A 17999-nucleotide genomic window follows, 5' to 3' on the forward strand; every position below is an offset into this window, starting at 1 on the left:
GATATAATAACAGCTGGAGTAATGTAATGGAGTTTGGACTCAGACTTTTGCTTTTGGGCAGAAACAAATGAGCTTTTTGAGGAGTGTAGAGCTGAGAATGCTGCTGTGGAAGTGGCACCTTTCTCAAAGTGATACATTTGCCTGCTCTCTACTGACTCCTACAGCATTTTTGCCCTCTGTGTCCATGCTTTTATTTTGAAGCTGTGGATTAGTGAGGTCACCTACACATATATAAACCCCCAAGGCTTACAGAAATACTGTGCCACATTAACAAAAGTATGCCGGGAAAATACATTCCTTTTGTATAATGGAATCAATCAATGATGCAATTCCACTGCTGTACTGCGTGTCTAAAGCATGAGCCATGAAACCAAACTTTAACTAGAGCTAAATGAAGGAGCATGAAACCTTAATACCAACAATCAAAGCAGAATTGTTCTCTAACTTACATTTATTTTTTCCTTTACATTGTCATGAATGACAAAAAACTAATAGTAATAAAAAGGCAGATTTAATATTTATGGGGCAGGAAAAACAGTTTTCTTTCAAGCTGCATTGTAGCAACTGAAATATTGGATCATTATTTAACAACAGAGGACTCTCCAAGCCTGGATCAGCCCCCCATACAGCTGACTGACCCCCACACACAAAAACACACACACACACACACACACACACACACACACACACACACACACACACACACACACACACACACACACACACACACACACATAAACTAAATAAGTTAAAGCCTCTCATTACAAGCTCAAGCCTGGTATCCCCTGGGAGTCGTGGAGATGAGATCCTGAGCGGTAACATCCCCTGCACCACCACCTCACGCTCCACTGACCAAGTCCTGCCATGAAATACAAGCCCGCAGAGGTCGCAGTGATTGACCTCTGTCGTAAAACGCCAAGTGTGATGCATGCTCAGACGCCGTCTGCTCACACAGCCCCAGCCTAGCAGTGTACAGTGAAGCCATGCGGGGCTTTGTAGAGTATGTTTGTGATTGTTTCTGAATGTGTTTGATATTCTTTGGTGAGTGGATCCATCCAAATGGCAATATTTACTCTGCAGCACATGTGTGTCAAATATTGCAGGAGATTAACTGAGTCAAAATGTCTTTTCCTTCTTTTTAAAGTCTTTTTCCGAAGCTTTTACTTCTGTGTTATTTATGTGTATTATTTTTTAGTGTGGACAGATTTCAGAGTAAGCATGTCACTGAGTTGGTTTCCCTCCTGCTGAGCTCACTGATTTGCTTTGAATCTCCTCGCATCCATCCTGTACTGCAGGGATAAGCTGAGAGGAAATGAGCCATCTCACAGAAATGCAGGTTCTGTTAAAAAAAAACAACAAAAAAAAAACTATGAATGGGTCAAAAGGAGTGTATTCTTTTGTCCTCATCTGTCACCATCCCTGTCCCTGGTGTGTCTGGCCTGGGTGAATGAAGTCCCACAACACCAGGCCATGTCTGAACACCATCTAAAGAGCAGTGCTGGCTTTGTATATAAACACAGAGGAGGAAATGATTTCCAGACCCGCTTTTTTCCCCTTGTTTAGTCTCTCTCATGTTCAACACTTTCTGGAGAGAAAGGATTTAGACATGTATCTCAAAGATGTGCGTGTTCTGATCTCGCATGTATCTGCCTTCTCTTTCCAGGCTTTCCGCTCTCCATGTCAAACCGTAGGCTCGTCGGTGTTGGATGTGAATGCAGGAGCAGGATGGTCATCACTGCGGGCATACAGAGGAGCACGAGGAAGGACAATAGAGGTGAGTTATCCTCAGGGGGAATCTTACAGGGGTAAATGAAGAAGGGCTCCATAGCTTTGGTTGAGAGGTCAGTGCTTAGCATGCAGGTGAACTCTTTGTGGAGGCACGTGGATCACCTAACCACATCAAGGAAAAGGAGAGTGTGAGAGTCAGCGTTAGATGGGGCACCTTGTTTGGAAGCCCTGATATGAATGATAACAGGCTTATACTTGTTCTGATATGTGCATCAATGGATATACAGTGGAGGGCTTGTTTAAATGAAAACCCTGCAGTTTCCTCAGTAAGGGTGTGTGGGTGTGTGTACAAAGTGTGTCCTAATGAAATTCAGTATTGATCTGGGTAAAATAGACTATATACATCATTCATGCTCTCTATCAATCACGCCCTGATAAGTTTTCCAAAGCTGTTTGTTTCAGAGGGGTGGAAAGAGAGAAAAAAAAACTCTGAGCAGAGCAATAATTACTTTGAGGAGATTGTTCTAAATTCTTTCCTTTAGCCTTTTCTCAAGCTGTAGCAAGCTTATCTGTCAAAGACAATGTCCATCGAATGGACTGCTTAATTTGAAATTGATTGAGGTTCTTTTTGGTTTAGCTAGGGAAAAAAATCTCTTTTTCTGCAGACTTGATAGAGAGTGGGGAATTTAAAGCTATGCCAAGAGACAGGTCACAGAAAGACAAGGCAGAGTCCTTTATGGTGGGAAGAAGAAGTTCAACCCTGAAGAGATAACGCTGCGTTCGTCACTCTTCCCAACAGTCCAGATAGTACCATCCTTTTTTTTTTTAATTCTTTGGTGGATGTTAGAAAAGTCCTATAGGGTGGATACAGACAGAAAGCAAAGAAAATAAACACAGGACGTGGTAACCTGACACAGGAAACCCAGTGAATGCTGGGAGTGAGCGGTGAACCGAACTTCCTGTAGGACAGCACAATGGTAAGCGGTGGCCCCAGATTCCTTACGGACGCTGTATTCACAGGGACAAGGAAGGGCAGCCTGTCTCCTCCGGTCCACTGCTGATAAGAGCACAGATAGAAATGGCATTTATGTCCCTTTTACTTCTCTGGGAAAACAAAACATCCTTGGGTTGTCTTGGTTACCCATTTTATTAAACATAGAGCAATAGAGCAAATAGCAAATGGTGTTAGCATTTATATCAAGCTTACCTCACAAACCAAAGGTGTCCACCGAGGTCTTGTCATAGAATGTCCGCTTTCTATCTGAGGCAATGAAGACATAGGGATCCATTGGGTGTGTAAATAATAGATATTACCAATTTGTCCAGTAGAAATAAAACCCAGTGCTGATCTTCTTTATAGAATTGCCTCCAAAACTCAACCTCCCTCTCTTTTTTTTCTGGTTCTGTCACTCCCTTCACTCGTCTTCCCTCTTCCATCAAAATAAGTCCTTGAGGATTTTAAGTTTGCAGCTTCTGGACCAGTGATTCTTCAGTGGTTTCGCCACCCGCCTTTTTGAGTAGCGTGAGACAGTCCTCTTCCTTAACTCGATACTGCATTCACAGCTCTTTGAGGAAGTGGAAAACCAGAAGACATTTTGAGCAGTCACCTGGCAGGCTCTGGCTTTAAAATAAACTAGTGCTCTTAGAAAATAGTGATAAATCAAAATCATACAAGCTTCTATTAAAATGATCTGATGACTTTGTCGCTTTGTCCATGTACGTTACCTTTCACATCTGTTATAGACAGAATCCTATGCTGCTGCTTGGTGTGTTAACTGTCAGCATTAGGTCCTCTTTAGTGCTATGATGATAAAATACCAACTTCTTATGATAAACCACTTTACTGGTGTCTTTGTTGAAGCTCGTTAGCAGTCTACTGGCGATTACAAGAAGGCTTATACTGATGGTCATATTGGTTAGCAGGTTGTGCATGATGATGTACAGTCAGAAGAATTTCACACAGGCCAGGAAGCTGCTCTAGCTGCTTTTTGTAGTCCTCGGCGGCTTGTAGGCGGCTTTGTCGGTGAATAACCTGAGCTATAAAGAAAACTTTTCAGGTTCACTTTAGAGCTTAAGGTTAATGGGCTCAAGGTACTGGATTGACTCTGATACATCATGGAGTAAAACTAAACTTAGAATAAAGATAGTGGGCAGTTTCATTCAGGTTATTGAATAACCGGTAACACCGGATATGGGTTTAATCAAAGAAGTATTATTCAAGATCCAAGATGTTGTTTTTTTTTGTCACTCCAAATGTGGGAAAACATCTTTATTGCGTTTCCTCCATTTAAAATGGTACATATAAAGTATAGTGGCATACACAACAGTAAAATCAATGAAGGAAAATAGTAACAGATTAAGTATCAATACAAATAATACAAAGTATAAATGAAGCAAGGGTATGTAGAAATGTCAACAATTACAGAAATATGCAATAAATACATATTAAAAATAAGCTTCATCATTAACAGCTTTAGTTATGTTCATCCTGTTCACATTTTGTACTCGTATTACAGTTACATTTTGGATGCAGGAACTTGAACTTGTAACCAGGTAACAGTGTGATATTTCTAGGTTTCTGTCAGTAAAAGTAGTCCATTCACTGCAGCTTTGACTGTGTGAACTCATATTAGGCTGCTGTATAATGATGTAACTTGGCTGGTAATTTAAGAAAGTATAATAATGAAATAAACCCATCTGTCTGCAGTTCTGACAGATGTGTCAGTGACCTCCTTCCCTCATCTTTCCCCACTGACCTCTCTCTGTGTCCTGCTGTAAATAACTGAGTGAAGCAGTCATCAGTGTTGTTCTTTTCTTCAAACATAAAATGACTTAATGTTGGATTAGAATGAGTAAACCCAAATCTCTAAACCTGCTCAATGCTGTAAATGTGCCATTCTGGTGTGCAAACATTAAAAGAGTCAATCCTTACACACCATGGCATATCAAAGACACCGATTGTCTTTGTAGGGAGAAAAGATCAAAAAAAAAAATCTCTTATACTGATAATGAGAGGAATCCATTCAGGTATTTACAAAAGGCAATGGACAACAAAAAACATAAGCACAAAGTCCGGCCACAGAAATAGTGTTGGCTCTTTTCTTTCCCCCAGTAAGACCACGTCTCCGTGTTACCCAACCCAAACTAACTGAAAATAAAAATGGAAGTGGGATGTCTGTGTTCCTTATCTGGCTGTTTTGTTTTGTTGTTGACCCCTGTAGAGTGAGTGTGTGTTTACGTTCAGTTCCTGCAAGCCCTCCCTGTCAAAGCAGGCATGCGTGTTAGCTCGCCCACACCTATCTGCCGCATTGTCCATTCAATATGATTATCGCTGACCCACACCGCCTCCTGTCTCCGGGGCTCACATGAACCAGAGCTTCCTCCGAGGAAGGAAACGGTTGTTACCCACGGGCCAGTGTCACATGACTACACTGTACAGACCCAAAGAGGCAAGTTTGACTGAAAAATGTATCCACGAACTGATCTTTCTCCATCTCTTTGCCCCAACAATCAAAATGATCGAAGTGAATTCACTTTTAATAATCGCTAGGTAAAACAGTTGTCTCTTAAGATAGCTGTAGTTGAAAGACACATGAGCACTGACAGTTTCACAAACAGTAGGGCAGTGGGACTCCAAGGCAGAGGGGGATCATTTGTCTCAATCTGCAGTGATGATAGTATATCAGAGGATGGAGGAGTGGAGTGGGAGCAGGTGGTGGAAGCAAGCTTTGTAAAAGAGACCACAGTAATCAGATGTGCAGCCTTAGCTCCGAGCTTGGGGGAGTCCGGAGCTGACCTCCCTGACCAACCAGATGACTGCACAGGGTTAACTTCCCTCCACCTGGATCCCGGCCGGCCAATTAGGAGACTGCGAACACTGAGCCAACGAAGCGAGACTCTCACATACTGTCTCCAACTGGACCTGCAGGAGGTGGAGCTCCCCAGCTTTGAACCTTTTCAAGGTGGCTGACCAATTTATGAAAACTTCTAGTACATTAGAAAGGATTTCACCTGTGAAAAAGTTCTTGTTTTATTAGATTTCTCTTTTAATTTTCACCTTTTCACAGTATGGAGTTCCTTTAATGGCATCCATTTAACACAGAGTCGCCTCTCCTCGCCTTATAGTCACAGTATTTTTCTCTCTGACCCATCCACTTGTGGCAACAATAGATGGTCTTTCTCTCATTCATACACTGTAGTGTATAGTAATACTGTGGTGGTTGCTATAGCAACCCGCTAGTCAGACGATCTCATTACTGGCCCTTAGACATTTCTTTCTCACTCCCTCTCTAAGGAATTACCACTTTTCATTATGATTTCCCTCCCCTCTCTCCCTCCCCTCCTCCTTTATCTCTGTCTCCCCCACTCTCCCCCCTCATCCTCCCTCCTCAAAGGTCAGATGTCCTCCATGGTGGGGAGAGAGGAAATCTGTAGAAGCGTTGAGGTCTATTCAGTAACCCCCGTCTCGCCCCCCCCCCCGACTGCACCCCACAATCATTCTGTTCCTTTCTATAGCGGCAAAGAAAGGAGCCAGAGAGAAGGGAGGAGAGAGAGGAGCCTGGAGTCTGCTTTTCTTTAGAGCACATTTAAAATCTGTTTCTTTTTTCTGCCCTTCTCTTTTCTCTCCTCAAAGCTGTCTTTTGTGTGGAAAATAGCTCCTTGAACTGTTGGCAGAGTAGTGGTGTGTGTTGACTTTTTTAAAATGTTCCTGTCAATAGGCCCTAAATTCACACACACACAGACGTGCGCACACACACACACACACACACACACACACACACACACACACACACACACACACACACACACACACACACACACACAGACGTGTTCACACATATGTGACACACATATATTCATACGTATGGATGAGCACCATACTTGAACTAGCTCATGCATGCATTATTTATGCAGGTTTATAGATACCTATACACACATTTCACTTGTCCTCAGCCACAAACATTATTTATTCTACATTATTTATACTCATAAGCTTATTAAAAAGGATTTATTGTACTGGAAATATATTTCATTAAAATGTGTTTTTACACACATTTGAACACAGTGGCTATAGATCTGGGGGGGGGGTTTCCCCCACCCTCCAGGGAAGCTGCTCTGTGAGATCACCTTGCAAAGACTTGAAACGTCACTGTCATAAGAGATCCATCGCATTCAATTGTGCAGACAAAAACAAAAACAAGAACAACAACCTGCTAATGTTGCATGACTGCCGATTGAGTGGCAGACCAATCTGAGATATGATAGTTTGCTGCCTAGTCGGTGTGTTCATATGTTCTTGGTGTCCTCATGATAGGACCTAACATTGTATAATGTATATGATTGTTATATAATAATGTTTTGCATGTTCCCTTGGACATGATCATGACACTATCCAGGTTTCAGGTTATTAATGCAGTTTCATTTCTCATCATCTCAGTCCCCATGTTCTGTACCAATACCTAAATGCAAAAACTGGAAAAAAGATAATGTTAGGTGCACATTGTACAATTGTAAAATGTCATGGTGGAAAGTCATGAACAAATGTTAAGGTCTTGTTTTTTAAGCTTAAAAGTGTAGTTTTCTTTTAAACTCTGACAGCGTGTAGCTTAAATTGGCAAGAATGTTTGAGAAGCTTTTGCTTCTGCCTGTGCTTGTTGACTCACTACTAAATACTTTGACTATGTGTTAACTGTCTATTATTGTTCAAAATTATTATTTTATGCCCTCGGCCCTAATTGAAGTCTGATGGGTGTTCTCATGGCTGTTTCAACACAGTTTTCAAAGTACAGCAACTGGTGAATTTGTCATGTCTCAAAATAATTACGGTAATTTAATGGAGTTGAGCTCATATGGTGTTTTTCTTCAGACGACTGTGTTTTTACATCACGTCACACCTACTGTACCAATTCAACCCCATGGGGTAGCTCAGTCCGTAGGGGCTTGGAGGCTCGCCGGTTCAAGTCCTGATGCATGGAAGTTGGTCTATTAGCTGGAAAAGGGGGGCAGACCACGTCTTGAACACTGCCGAGGTGCCCTTGAGCAAAACACCGAACCCCCACCAGTTAAGGGGGTGCTTCCAGTGGGGGCAGCCGTCACACTCTGACATCTCTCCATTAATGCATGTCCACAGATCCTGCTTGTGCATGAGTGTAATTCAGGCCTGTGTGTGAGAAGCGTGTCTCTACAATAATAAGAGTGTGAATCAGAATTTCCCCCTCAGGGATTAATACATATATCGAATTAAAAAAATGCACACACTGATGGCAGTGGCTTCTACTGTAAAGTGACCATCAGAAGTAAGTGATCATTCATACACCGCTGACGAAGCATCAATTTAGGGTTCAGTATCATAGCCAAGGACACATTGGACATGTGGCTGCAGGATTTTGTCCCAAAATTATAATCACCTACTCAGATGTCTGAATGTGTCTACAAAACTTCAGGATTAAATGTGTTGTTTTTTGTATTTTAGTCTGAACATCTGCCCATATGCATTTGCTCTCCATCTCTCTTTCTTTGGCACCATCAGTATAACCCACATAAACATAATTTATTTTTAATACAACAGTAAATTTCTGCCAAGTAATCTGATTGGACAAGAGCCATTCCATATGTGAAGATAGAAGAGAACCACATCTACGGGACTTTCACATTATGTATTACTCCTCCTAAGCCAGGAGTTGTGAATACTTTTCATTGATATTAAAGTTATTTTTGGGGCGTTGTCCCCTTCATTAGAAATAACAGCTGAAGAGAGGAAGGAAATGCTGAGAAGAGAGAGTTCAGCAAAGGGCTGAGGATGGATTCCAACCCACATCAGCTATGATCAGGTCTATAGCCTCCCTACATGAGGTGCGCAACTTAACTGCTCAATTATACGAACCCCCCCCTGTTCAAATATTTAGGGAGTAGGGAAAGAATCATTTCACAAGCATGCTTGCTGGTGTTTTCAGATGCTGTCTCACAGTTTATGCAGGTGAAACCAGGAAAAGAAGCCATGAAGTGGGAGAATCAGCTTGTGACTTGTGACTGTGCAAAAGTAAGCTCATTTCAGATGTTCCAGAAAATAATCCGACCAGTCTGGAGCAGCCCCCCATACCGCAATTATAATGTAGCAAGTCCATGTTTCTGAAAACAAAGTGAGATATTTTCTTCCTCAGGAACTCGCAACTTTGTTGAATACTACTTTGTTGCAATAATTATCAATTGTGTGGCTCTTTGTGAAAAGATTGTGTCAGTTTGTTTTCCTTTAATCATACAGAATGGGTCATAAAGAGTGACTTCAAGATATCAAAAGACATGTTAAAGACCAAAGAAGCTAACTCCTAGCTGAATCTCTTCTTTCCACATGCACCCTTTCTCATTTATGAAACTATACATTTTGGTAACAAAGATGGCTGATCCTGTCTTAGCTCACTTTTGATCTCCTCTGTATCTCAGTCTTTCACTTCGTCATTCTCTGCCTGCTACAAAGGGACAGCGGACAGTGGGCCAATCCATACGCCCTATTGCTCCATCATGCATTGATCCATATGGGGCTCTATTCAGCTGCATTGGCCGCACAATTGATCCTGGCCTCTCTGCTGCGGTAAACATTTTACTCAGCTTGCCTCCATCGTGATCAATAGCCTTCTTTTAATAATGTATCTCATTGATCAGTTTGGCCCCAGAGTAAATTGATCAATTATTTTAATCTTTTTTTTTTTCTTTTTTTCAGCGTGGTAACAAATGAGGGGGAAGCTGCTCTGGGTTAAATGTTTGGTTCTTTCTGCGATCCATGCTGTTATAAAAAATGATCTGCCCTCATCAGAGGATATTAGATTTAATCCTAGATCTGTTCTTCAGGTTTCTATGATATCAATGAACTGTTTTTGAAATTTAAAGGCATATGCAGGTGCTCTGAGTAGGATGCAATCAATCAATTTTATTATCTGGCAAGGTAAAGATAAAGGAGAAAACTTACTTTGCATTCTTTGTGCAAGGTTGCATTGTTGTGTTTTCATTGTGTTTGGCTGCGTGCTGATCAGGCTGCTTGTCTCTACCTTCATCCCCCCTGATGGACGTCAAGGGCATTGGTCATCAGCATTGGCGAAGTAAACCAACTCCACCCACTACATCTCATTACTAGTCCTAATTACCCTGACAAGTCACCACTGGCCTGTTTTGTGTGTGTTTGTGTGCGTGTCCCTCTCTTGATGTCACAGACACACAAACCACAGAACACAGAAGCACACAAATGTATTCTTGGCACAGACACAAACATAAACTGAATGCGCAGACCAAAACAACGTTGAAGTAACAGATCAATAGCCAGCTTGTGTCCCTGATTTCATGGAAGCAGCAGAAAAGGTTTTTTAAATCCAGAGAGTTATCAGAGGCAAGGAAAACAAACAGGGAGGAGGTAAAGTCTGTGTTAGTTTGACCTTGCTGAGATTTATCTTCGGTGGAGACACTTCAACTGATGGCCATGATACGACAGGAAAATTTAAAGAGGAACAAAAGAAAGGCAGCGACTCAAGAATTTGATCATTACACGTGTATATTCTTTTCCTTCGCTTAATGCTAATGCACACAAGACTAAACATATTCATTTCAGGCAGATTCTCTTTGATCTATAAGGCTTTACTGTCTCTGCCTCGCCTCCCCATAGGCTCCGGGATGGACCATTCCCATGGCAATCAGGAGCTGATCAGGTGTGGTGAGCATCGCCATGTTGAGCGCTAGCTCATTAAAGTCTCATCTTCATACACCCCGCCCCCCCCCCGAACAACTGAGATGACGTGACAGAGCCCAAGGCACTCTAAACATCCCCCACCCCTCCCTTTCGAGCACTAGCCACGCAAAACTGCTCTGATGATTGTCTGTCACTCGCGTACGATGCTCCACTACTTGCTTGCTCGCTCTTCCAGAACACAGGTGTGAAGTATGAGCAGAGCGGAGCAGAACTTTTTCCACGATACAACATTCGCCTTTTCACGCTACCATCATGCACCATCCCAGTGGATGCACTTCACTTCTCAGATCAAGCTGAAGGTTTGACAGCTGCTATGGACATAAGAAAAGATATTAAAGTAAAGTAGGACACTCAAGAAGGATTCTCAAGTACACAATAAAAGACATTAAAGAGCCACATTACTAAATTGCCACACCTGGTTAACCATAAAGAGTAAAGTTAGATGATGTTTATTTGTATGGATTATTTGGTTTTTTTTTTTTTTAAATTCTTTTCTTTCAATATTTTTGAGTAGTCTAGTCTGTATGTGTTGACAGAACGGGCACCGTTTAAAAAAATTTTTTTTGATTATGTGTGCGAACATAAGACGACACGTTGCATTTTTTTTGAAGTGAGATGATGTTTTCTGCTTTTATATCTTGTCTTACTCTGAACTTCCATTAACCATAACATTTTTGGTCCTTCAAAAAGATCCTTTTTTATTTCCATGTCGTTAGGTTTGTCTGTTTTTTTTAGAACATGAGAGGTTTTTTAATGTTTCACATTATACTTGAAATGCAGATGAGAAAATGTAACGCAGAAATTATATTTAAAGGAGGCTGCCGCAGCTGTTGCCACTGCATACATGTAGCCAGTGCACCATTAACGTACGTGCTAACATGAGAACCTGCATCCTTGTGTGTGTGTGTGTTTGCAAGTGTTGGAGTGTGCTATTGTGTGCCTTTTGGAGAGAGCGCTAATTGTAAAGGATGTGGCAGGTTAAGATAAGGTTATCTTGACTCAGTGAAACGTCTGAGAGAGAGGGCCAGAGCTCGCAGACGGAATTAGATTGATTAGAAGAGCCATATTTGGGCCACAGTGCTATTTCCAGATAGCCCTCGGTGAGCCTCATCCCCTCCGCCTGGCACAGCTCTGCTTTTGCCTCGCCCTCTCCCCCAGCTCTCCCTCTCTGCCTGACACTCCTGCTGTGCAGCAGGACAGCTGATAGTGCCACAGGCTGTCACTCACACGCTAACTGACTGGTCACTGCAGGGCTGAGATAGTCCCACAGAGTCCCCTTTTGACATCCATAGAGGGGTGGGAGGGGAAGGAATAATTAAGAGCAACAATGTATGCACCGTTTGCACAAGAGTTCTTTTTCTGGGTGCAGAATTGTGTGGTCTGATTAGCCTGTGAGGGCTCAACACTCAATTCAACTTTAAGACCAGTGGAGTGTAACTTAGCTTGAACTTTTCCATTACATTCTGCCCTCTTTTTTATTCAATAACACCTCATGGTACACTCAATCTTGCCGCTTCTCTGTGGTTCATGAGAGGAAAAAAAATCCTCATCATATAGGCTTCATTTTAAAAGAGGTTGTGGCGAGGAAGTCAATCCTCAAAAATCCTGCACTCAATTCCTGCCATCAGGATCCTCCATTAGCCAAGCATTAGAAACAAATTAACTCTTCTCAGTTGAATGGCTTGTCAGAGGAAGTGTGGGAAAATCCTCTATTAGGCAGGAGTTAAGTGCCTATTGGAAAGCTGGAGATGGAATCCTGCCTAATAAAGGAATAGTCAACCATTGGAACGCTGGCTGAATGGAGGAGAAGAAGTGCTAATTAAGAGAACAAAGTGTCGTCTTACAGGCAGCTCCATTAATGTGAGTTTTAGGCCTCATCTCACTGGCGTCCCCTGAATTCCTGAATATGAATATATGACGAGTGTGTGCTCTGTGTATGAAAGGGAGTGATAAAATTTGTTTATTTCAGGCGGTGGTGACAGTGTGTAAACAGATAAATAATGAATCCTCACTGCTCCCAGAGGCCACACTTTTTTAGACAAGTCTCATCTAAAAATTTGACATGTCGTAAGCCGTGTGAAGAACACGCCGAGCTGAAACTATTTGGGGCGTTATGTCTCTGATGAGCTGAGCCAAGAAAAAAAAAAAAAAAATGAAAAAAATAATACACAACTCTGGTCTCTCCTCTGCCTCACGAACGATGAGCATTTTCCAATTTTCAGTCTGTGAAAAGTGAGAGGGGATAGGGAAACTAGCGTCATGGACCGAACCGGGCGGAGACTCAAAATAAACTTGCGAAGGTTTGGCAGAATCCTGGGCTCCGTCTCTGTTTATCTTAGTGAGAGTGAGCATGAGAGCCCAGTGATGAAATCAAAAAAAAAAAAAAATGGGGGGGAGGAGGAAAAAAATTAAACAGAGTTGAACAAACCAGTGTATTTGGTTGGGGGGTTTCCATGGTAACAGAGTGCATGGATGCAGATAAACAGCACGTTGAGTACTCTGGGTGGAATGCAGCCCTTCTGCCTGCGGTTTTGGAGAGGAGGTTAACACTTCTCTTTCTCAACAGCTCCGGCACTCAACAACATATGGGACTGAGGGGAGTGGGGGGAGCGGAGATTGCACTTTAATTGCGCACATCCAGGGATAAAAGGGAATGTGTAGGAATATTTGAAAAAAAAAAAAAAAAAAGGCAGAGAAAAAAATCGTACAATGTGTAATGCTCTATTGCAGTTTATGGCAGAAGTTGTGTGAGTGTTTTCACTTAACAATTGGAAACAGAAATGGGGAGAGAAGTGGAGGAAAAAATTAAAAATGAGAAACAGAAAGAGAAGTATGGAAAATTACAGAAAAGAGGTTTCTCAGAATGAAGGTTTGACTCTTTCCGATGGCCACCCTCCAGTAAAGCACATTGCACCTGTGAGGTAATCTGTCGTCATTCCTTATACAGTGCAATGATCCGAACAAATGAAAAAGGCCGCTTTTGATTTGTTCAGTTATATGAAAAGTTGCAGGGGCAGGTAGCAGTTATGGATAAGCAAGTGGGAATGGTGGTGGGGGGAGAAACGAGAAGGGGTGGGAGAAGAAGGGGGAGATGGTACGAAGAAGCCAATTTGGTGAGGGATGGCGGCTGTGGCTCACTGATAAGAGGCTCTCCTTCTCAGCTCCCTCTGACAGAATAGGGAGGCCTTGTCTGGAGGCCTATTAGCAGCCATACCTACATGGCCCTGCCTTTTCTACATGGCCAGCCTTCAATAGGAGAAAGAAATAGAAAATGACTACTTAACCAATGATTACCTGATTGAAAGGTAGCTGTCATGGGAGGGGAAAGGGGACCAGGAGAATAGAGGGGATATGTGGGGGAGGATAGGAGTGAGTGATTTTCAACCTGTCTCAACGGTGAGATGGACGTGTTACTGTGAGATTAAAGTGGGAGTGTATATTTATTAAAGCTGGGGGATTGAGATGAGGGACAGTGCTGGACTTTAGGGGGTTGCCAGAGTTAGAATTAACAAAAAGAGGAGAGAAAAAAACCCTGCACGTTATACTCCAGGTAACTTGCTTATCCATTCTTGCCTTTCTAATATTTTATTTATGTACTGTTTTCAGGTAGTTTGTTAGTGTTTAATGCAAAGCTGGTTGAGAAGTCCACAAATCATCCCTGCGAATAGAAATTCCCATGCTAAGTTGCAGTCCCTCCTAATCAGAAAAACAATTCTCCTGGTATATTCCTGTTAATCAGACCGCTGCTCCATCACAGCAGAGCACTCACCTGCATGATTTCTTTTTTTCCCCCTACCATAATGGCTGCTTTTATTCTCCTCTCTAATTGCTCATCATATCTGTCCCTTTGGCTCTTTGTTTCTACAAGTCGCTCTTATCACCACGCCGTGCTGCTGCCATCCAGCAGTGTCATGTAAAAACCACCACCACTTCTGCCCGGATTTTGTGGGGGATGCCCTGAGCAGCAGCGTTTTTTTAATGGTCCCCGCAGGCCTGGCCCACAGTGCCATGCGAGTGGCTTTATGGAAGCTATTATTAGTGTTTACTCACTGGCACTTACTGGGCTGACAAGCGTCCTGTGTTTCTCCATGTGCAGCGAGGCTCTGCAGCCCCGACTTCTCATTTTAACGTTATGGGTCCGTTTCTTCGCTCAATCGTTAACTCTGTGACCGTTTTATGAGGTATTAATTGAGTTGTAATTTTGACTCAATGAAACCATGTAAGAGCTTAATGCCATTTTGACTTCAGTTGTAATTGAAAACAGGTGCTAAGCACAGACTCTTCACTCACTGTCCAATATGATGAAGATTAGACATAGATATTTATGGTTGTATTTATTCCAGAAACACTACATTCTTCTCTAAAAGAATCAACAGAATCAGATTGCACAAATATGTAAAAAATCTGCAGAACACCTCAAGACAAATATAGTTAATACACACACACACGCACACATACACACACTCATATAGTCATGCACAAAGGGAGAGAGAGATTTGGATGGCGCTCTGGACTGATCACATTACCTCATCTCACATGTATTTCAGGGGCCTGAAATCTGATATGCATGCAATTGTTATTTTAAATCACTGTCTGGGAAAGCTGGACCCGATGTCCACAGAGCCACTACCCGGGGGTGGGGTGGGGGTGGGGGTGGTAGAAAGATAGGATAGGCCACAGGAGCAGGTGGTGCGTTATGGACTAACAAGTTCAGATATCCAGTTTCAGTCATGCAGGGAAAAGTCCGACTTGTTCAAAAAATCAAATACATTTTTACTCTTTTTTTCCAATCAATTGTTTGTATCATACCGTCTTTGGTTAAACAACTGACAAGTACTTTAAATGTGCCTCTTATTTAAATAAGAGCAATCCCAATAAGTTTATAATAAGAGGCCAGTGAGAACACATTACGTGTGGTTAAGCTGTCGTGCAATTTCTCCCCCCTCTCTCTGCTCCCTCCCTCCTTCCTTCATCTGCCACCTCATCTCTTGTATCCCTTCTTTCTATCATCTGTCCCAATCTGTGTCCGTGTTCACACCTGCAAGGTTAATGTCCATGTGAAGGCAGAGAATATTGCATGGCGCTGACTTCAGATCCATAACAGTATATTTCACCTCTCAGGGCCGGACAGGCAGCATGCCAGAGGCCAGCGCATAACTGAACCCCCCCCCCCCTTCAGGTCTGCAGCCCAGGTTAATTAAAGTTCCTCATCCCCCCACAAAGTATGCTTTTAAACAGAGTGCTATGTGTCATTGGATTGTATTTTAGTCCTTTTAATGATGGACTCATCTTGTGTGTGTTGGCAGTGTGTGTTTGAGTGGTCGCGCTACACATTTCATTTCATCAATAGGTGCAGGCATGCGAGGAATGCATGCCGACTTTGATGCTCAAAATACCTCTGGAATTCAGCTGTCTTCACGAAACGACATGCTTCTCACAACTACGTTTAACCTTGATACACTTTTGATGAATGAATTATGTGTGAGCCCTAAAGCAATAGCTTTGTGTCGTACTCGTACACAGTACACATGCCGATGAGGGAGGGATTATTAGCTGTTATTCCACCCACACATAGACGTTGACGTTGCATCACCTGCAGAATGAATTCACCACTGATTCAGTTTCAAGTAACCCTACACCACAGCTAACTGGGAATCACTGTGAAAGAAAAGACTCGGGGTAAATACGGGAGCTCGACTCGTGGATCTCTCTCTTAAAGAAGCCAGCGAGCCACAGGCCCTCACATTCCTCTGTAATGATGTGTAATACTTTGAATCCACAAGGTTAAGTGTGAGAGGAGTGGGCTGCCTGCCGGCCGACTTAGATATTGGAGTGACTCACACTAACGCAACTTTAGCTCACAACTATTAGTGGAAAGTGTTAATGAGCGGGCATATTGCCTTTGGGACACACACACACACACACACACACACACACACACACACACACACACACACACACAAAACAGTTCAGCCTCCTCTAAACATGCACACGCAACACGCATCCTTTCAACTTGCAAACGTGTTTACTCTTTAACTGCTGTGTGGTGTATGAAGGGGTGCTATTGAACAAACAAACACATTTGTTGCATTCAAGTTGCATCAGATTTTCAGTACAGGAAGCTGCCTCTGACCTTCATTTACTTAACACTCAAACTGTCTTTCATATTTTCTTTATTCCATCCCATTGACTCTCTGCAGTTCATTGGGCTCTGGTGACTTTCACTGTAGCACTGTACCTACTGTAAAATCCATATTTGGAATCCATTAACTTTATTTCATTATTGGCATTTTTAAAACAGTCTCCATGTATCCTGCTGTAAGGCAAATAACCTCTATGGTGATGATGCTGATATCCTTCTCTCTGTATTGCTTTTTTTCTCGTTCTCGTACTCACTTTTCTCCTCCTTCTCTCCCCCCCTCTTCTCTCCTTTCCTTGGGTGATTTATTGGACGATGATCCCTTCTTTTCCTCTCAGGGTGAGCATGTGCTTTGGGCTTCCAGCCAATGGGACCTGCTTTAATTGATGTCAGTAATCTGGTCACCTTGAGAGATAGTTAAAAGGGCAAATCTCTATTAGCTTTGGTTTATGGCGAGCAAATTAATACACACACACACACACACACACACACACACACACACTCACATATGCACACAGGCACCCACCCACATACATACACACATTTCCTAAAGCTGTACAAGAAAAAGAATGTATGTGAATGTAATACATACTGCAGATGTTAGCGACAACTCTCAGAGCGCTAATCTCGCCCAGCGCTGTTTGCTGTGAGTAAACATGAAGGTGTAGTCTCTCTGCTGAAACCCCTGGTCCCTTAAACGTTGTAGGAAATACATTAGGACTAGTGCAGAGCCAAGATAAGTTATTTCTGGTTGGATAAGCACAAGGAGGATGTATCTAAGGGAGCCAAAAGAATCTACATTAAGGAGAGATATCTGTTAATTAAATCTGTCCCTGCCTGATCTCTATCTGTAACACGTAACTTACACCAACGCCGCCGCCGCTGCAGCTGAATGAACACACACGTGCGCGCACACACACGCACACACACACACACGCACACACATTTGTGCACACACAAACATTTACACATATACATAAAACTTAAAACCCTAGACTTCTCTTTCTATCTTCCTCTCTTCGATTGCAGACAGGAAAGGAAACATAAAAGCAGTTCAGGGTGGCGTAATGTGTTTTCACAGGTGATATAGCCAGTTCTTTATAGTGCTGTAATACCTTATTCTGTAGCCTTTATATCTCTCTATGTGTATGGATAAAGGCTAATGATCCCTCGGCTGGAGAATCAGGCCTCTTTTGTCACCTTTGAAATGATGTTTTTCTCCAGTCCCTGCTATGAAGATGTTCATTTAAGTAGAGATACACGTAAAACTCATTGTAAGAAACACTAAAAAAATGCAGGTTTAATCAGTAAAATTCACCAAAGACAACATGTACTCGTACGCTACATCGTGTTTTGCTTCACAACAGGGTTTTTATTTCAATAGAAAAATCCTTTCCT

General features: G+C 42.4%; 1 long non-coding RNA gene across 1 annotated transcript in view; it reads left to right on the top strand.

Moving 5' to 3' along the window:
* LOC306823662 overlaps positions 1–17999 on the top strand; it is a 101936-nt gene that overhangs the window by 72112 nt on the left and 11825 nt on the right. Inside the window, exon 2 of the long non-coding RNA XR_013779034.1 lies at positions 1664–1774. This is a non-coding gene — a long non-coding RNA (uncharacterized lncRNA). The remainder of the gene's footprint in view (positions 1–1663; positions 1775–17999) is intronic.

This window comes from Symphodus melops (genome assembly GCF_947650265.1).
Source record: "Symphodus melops genome assembly, chromosome: 1".
Taxonomy (NCBI): Eukaryota; Metazoa; Chordata; class Actinopteri; order Labriformes; family Labridae; genus Symphodus; species Symphodus melops.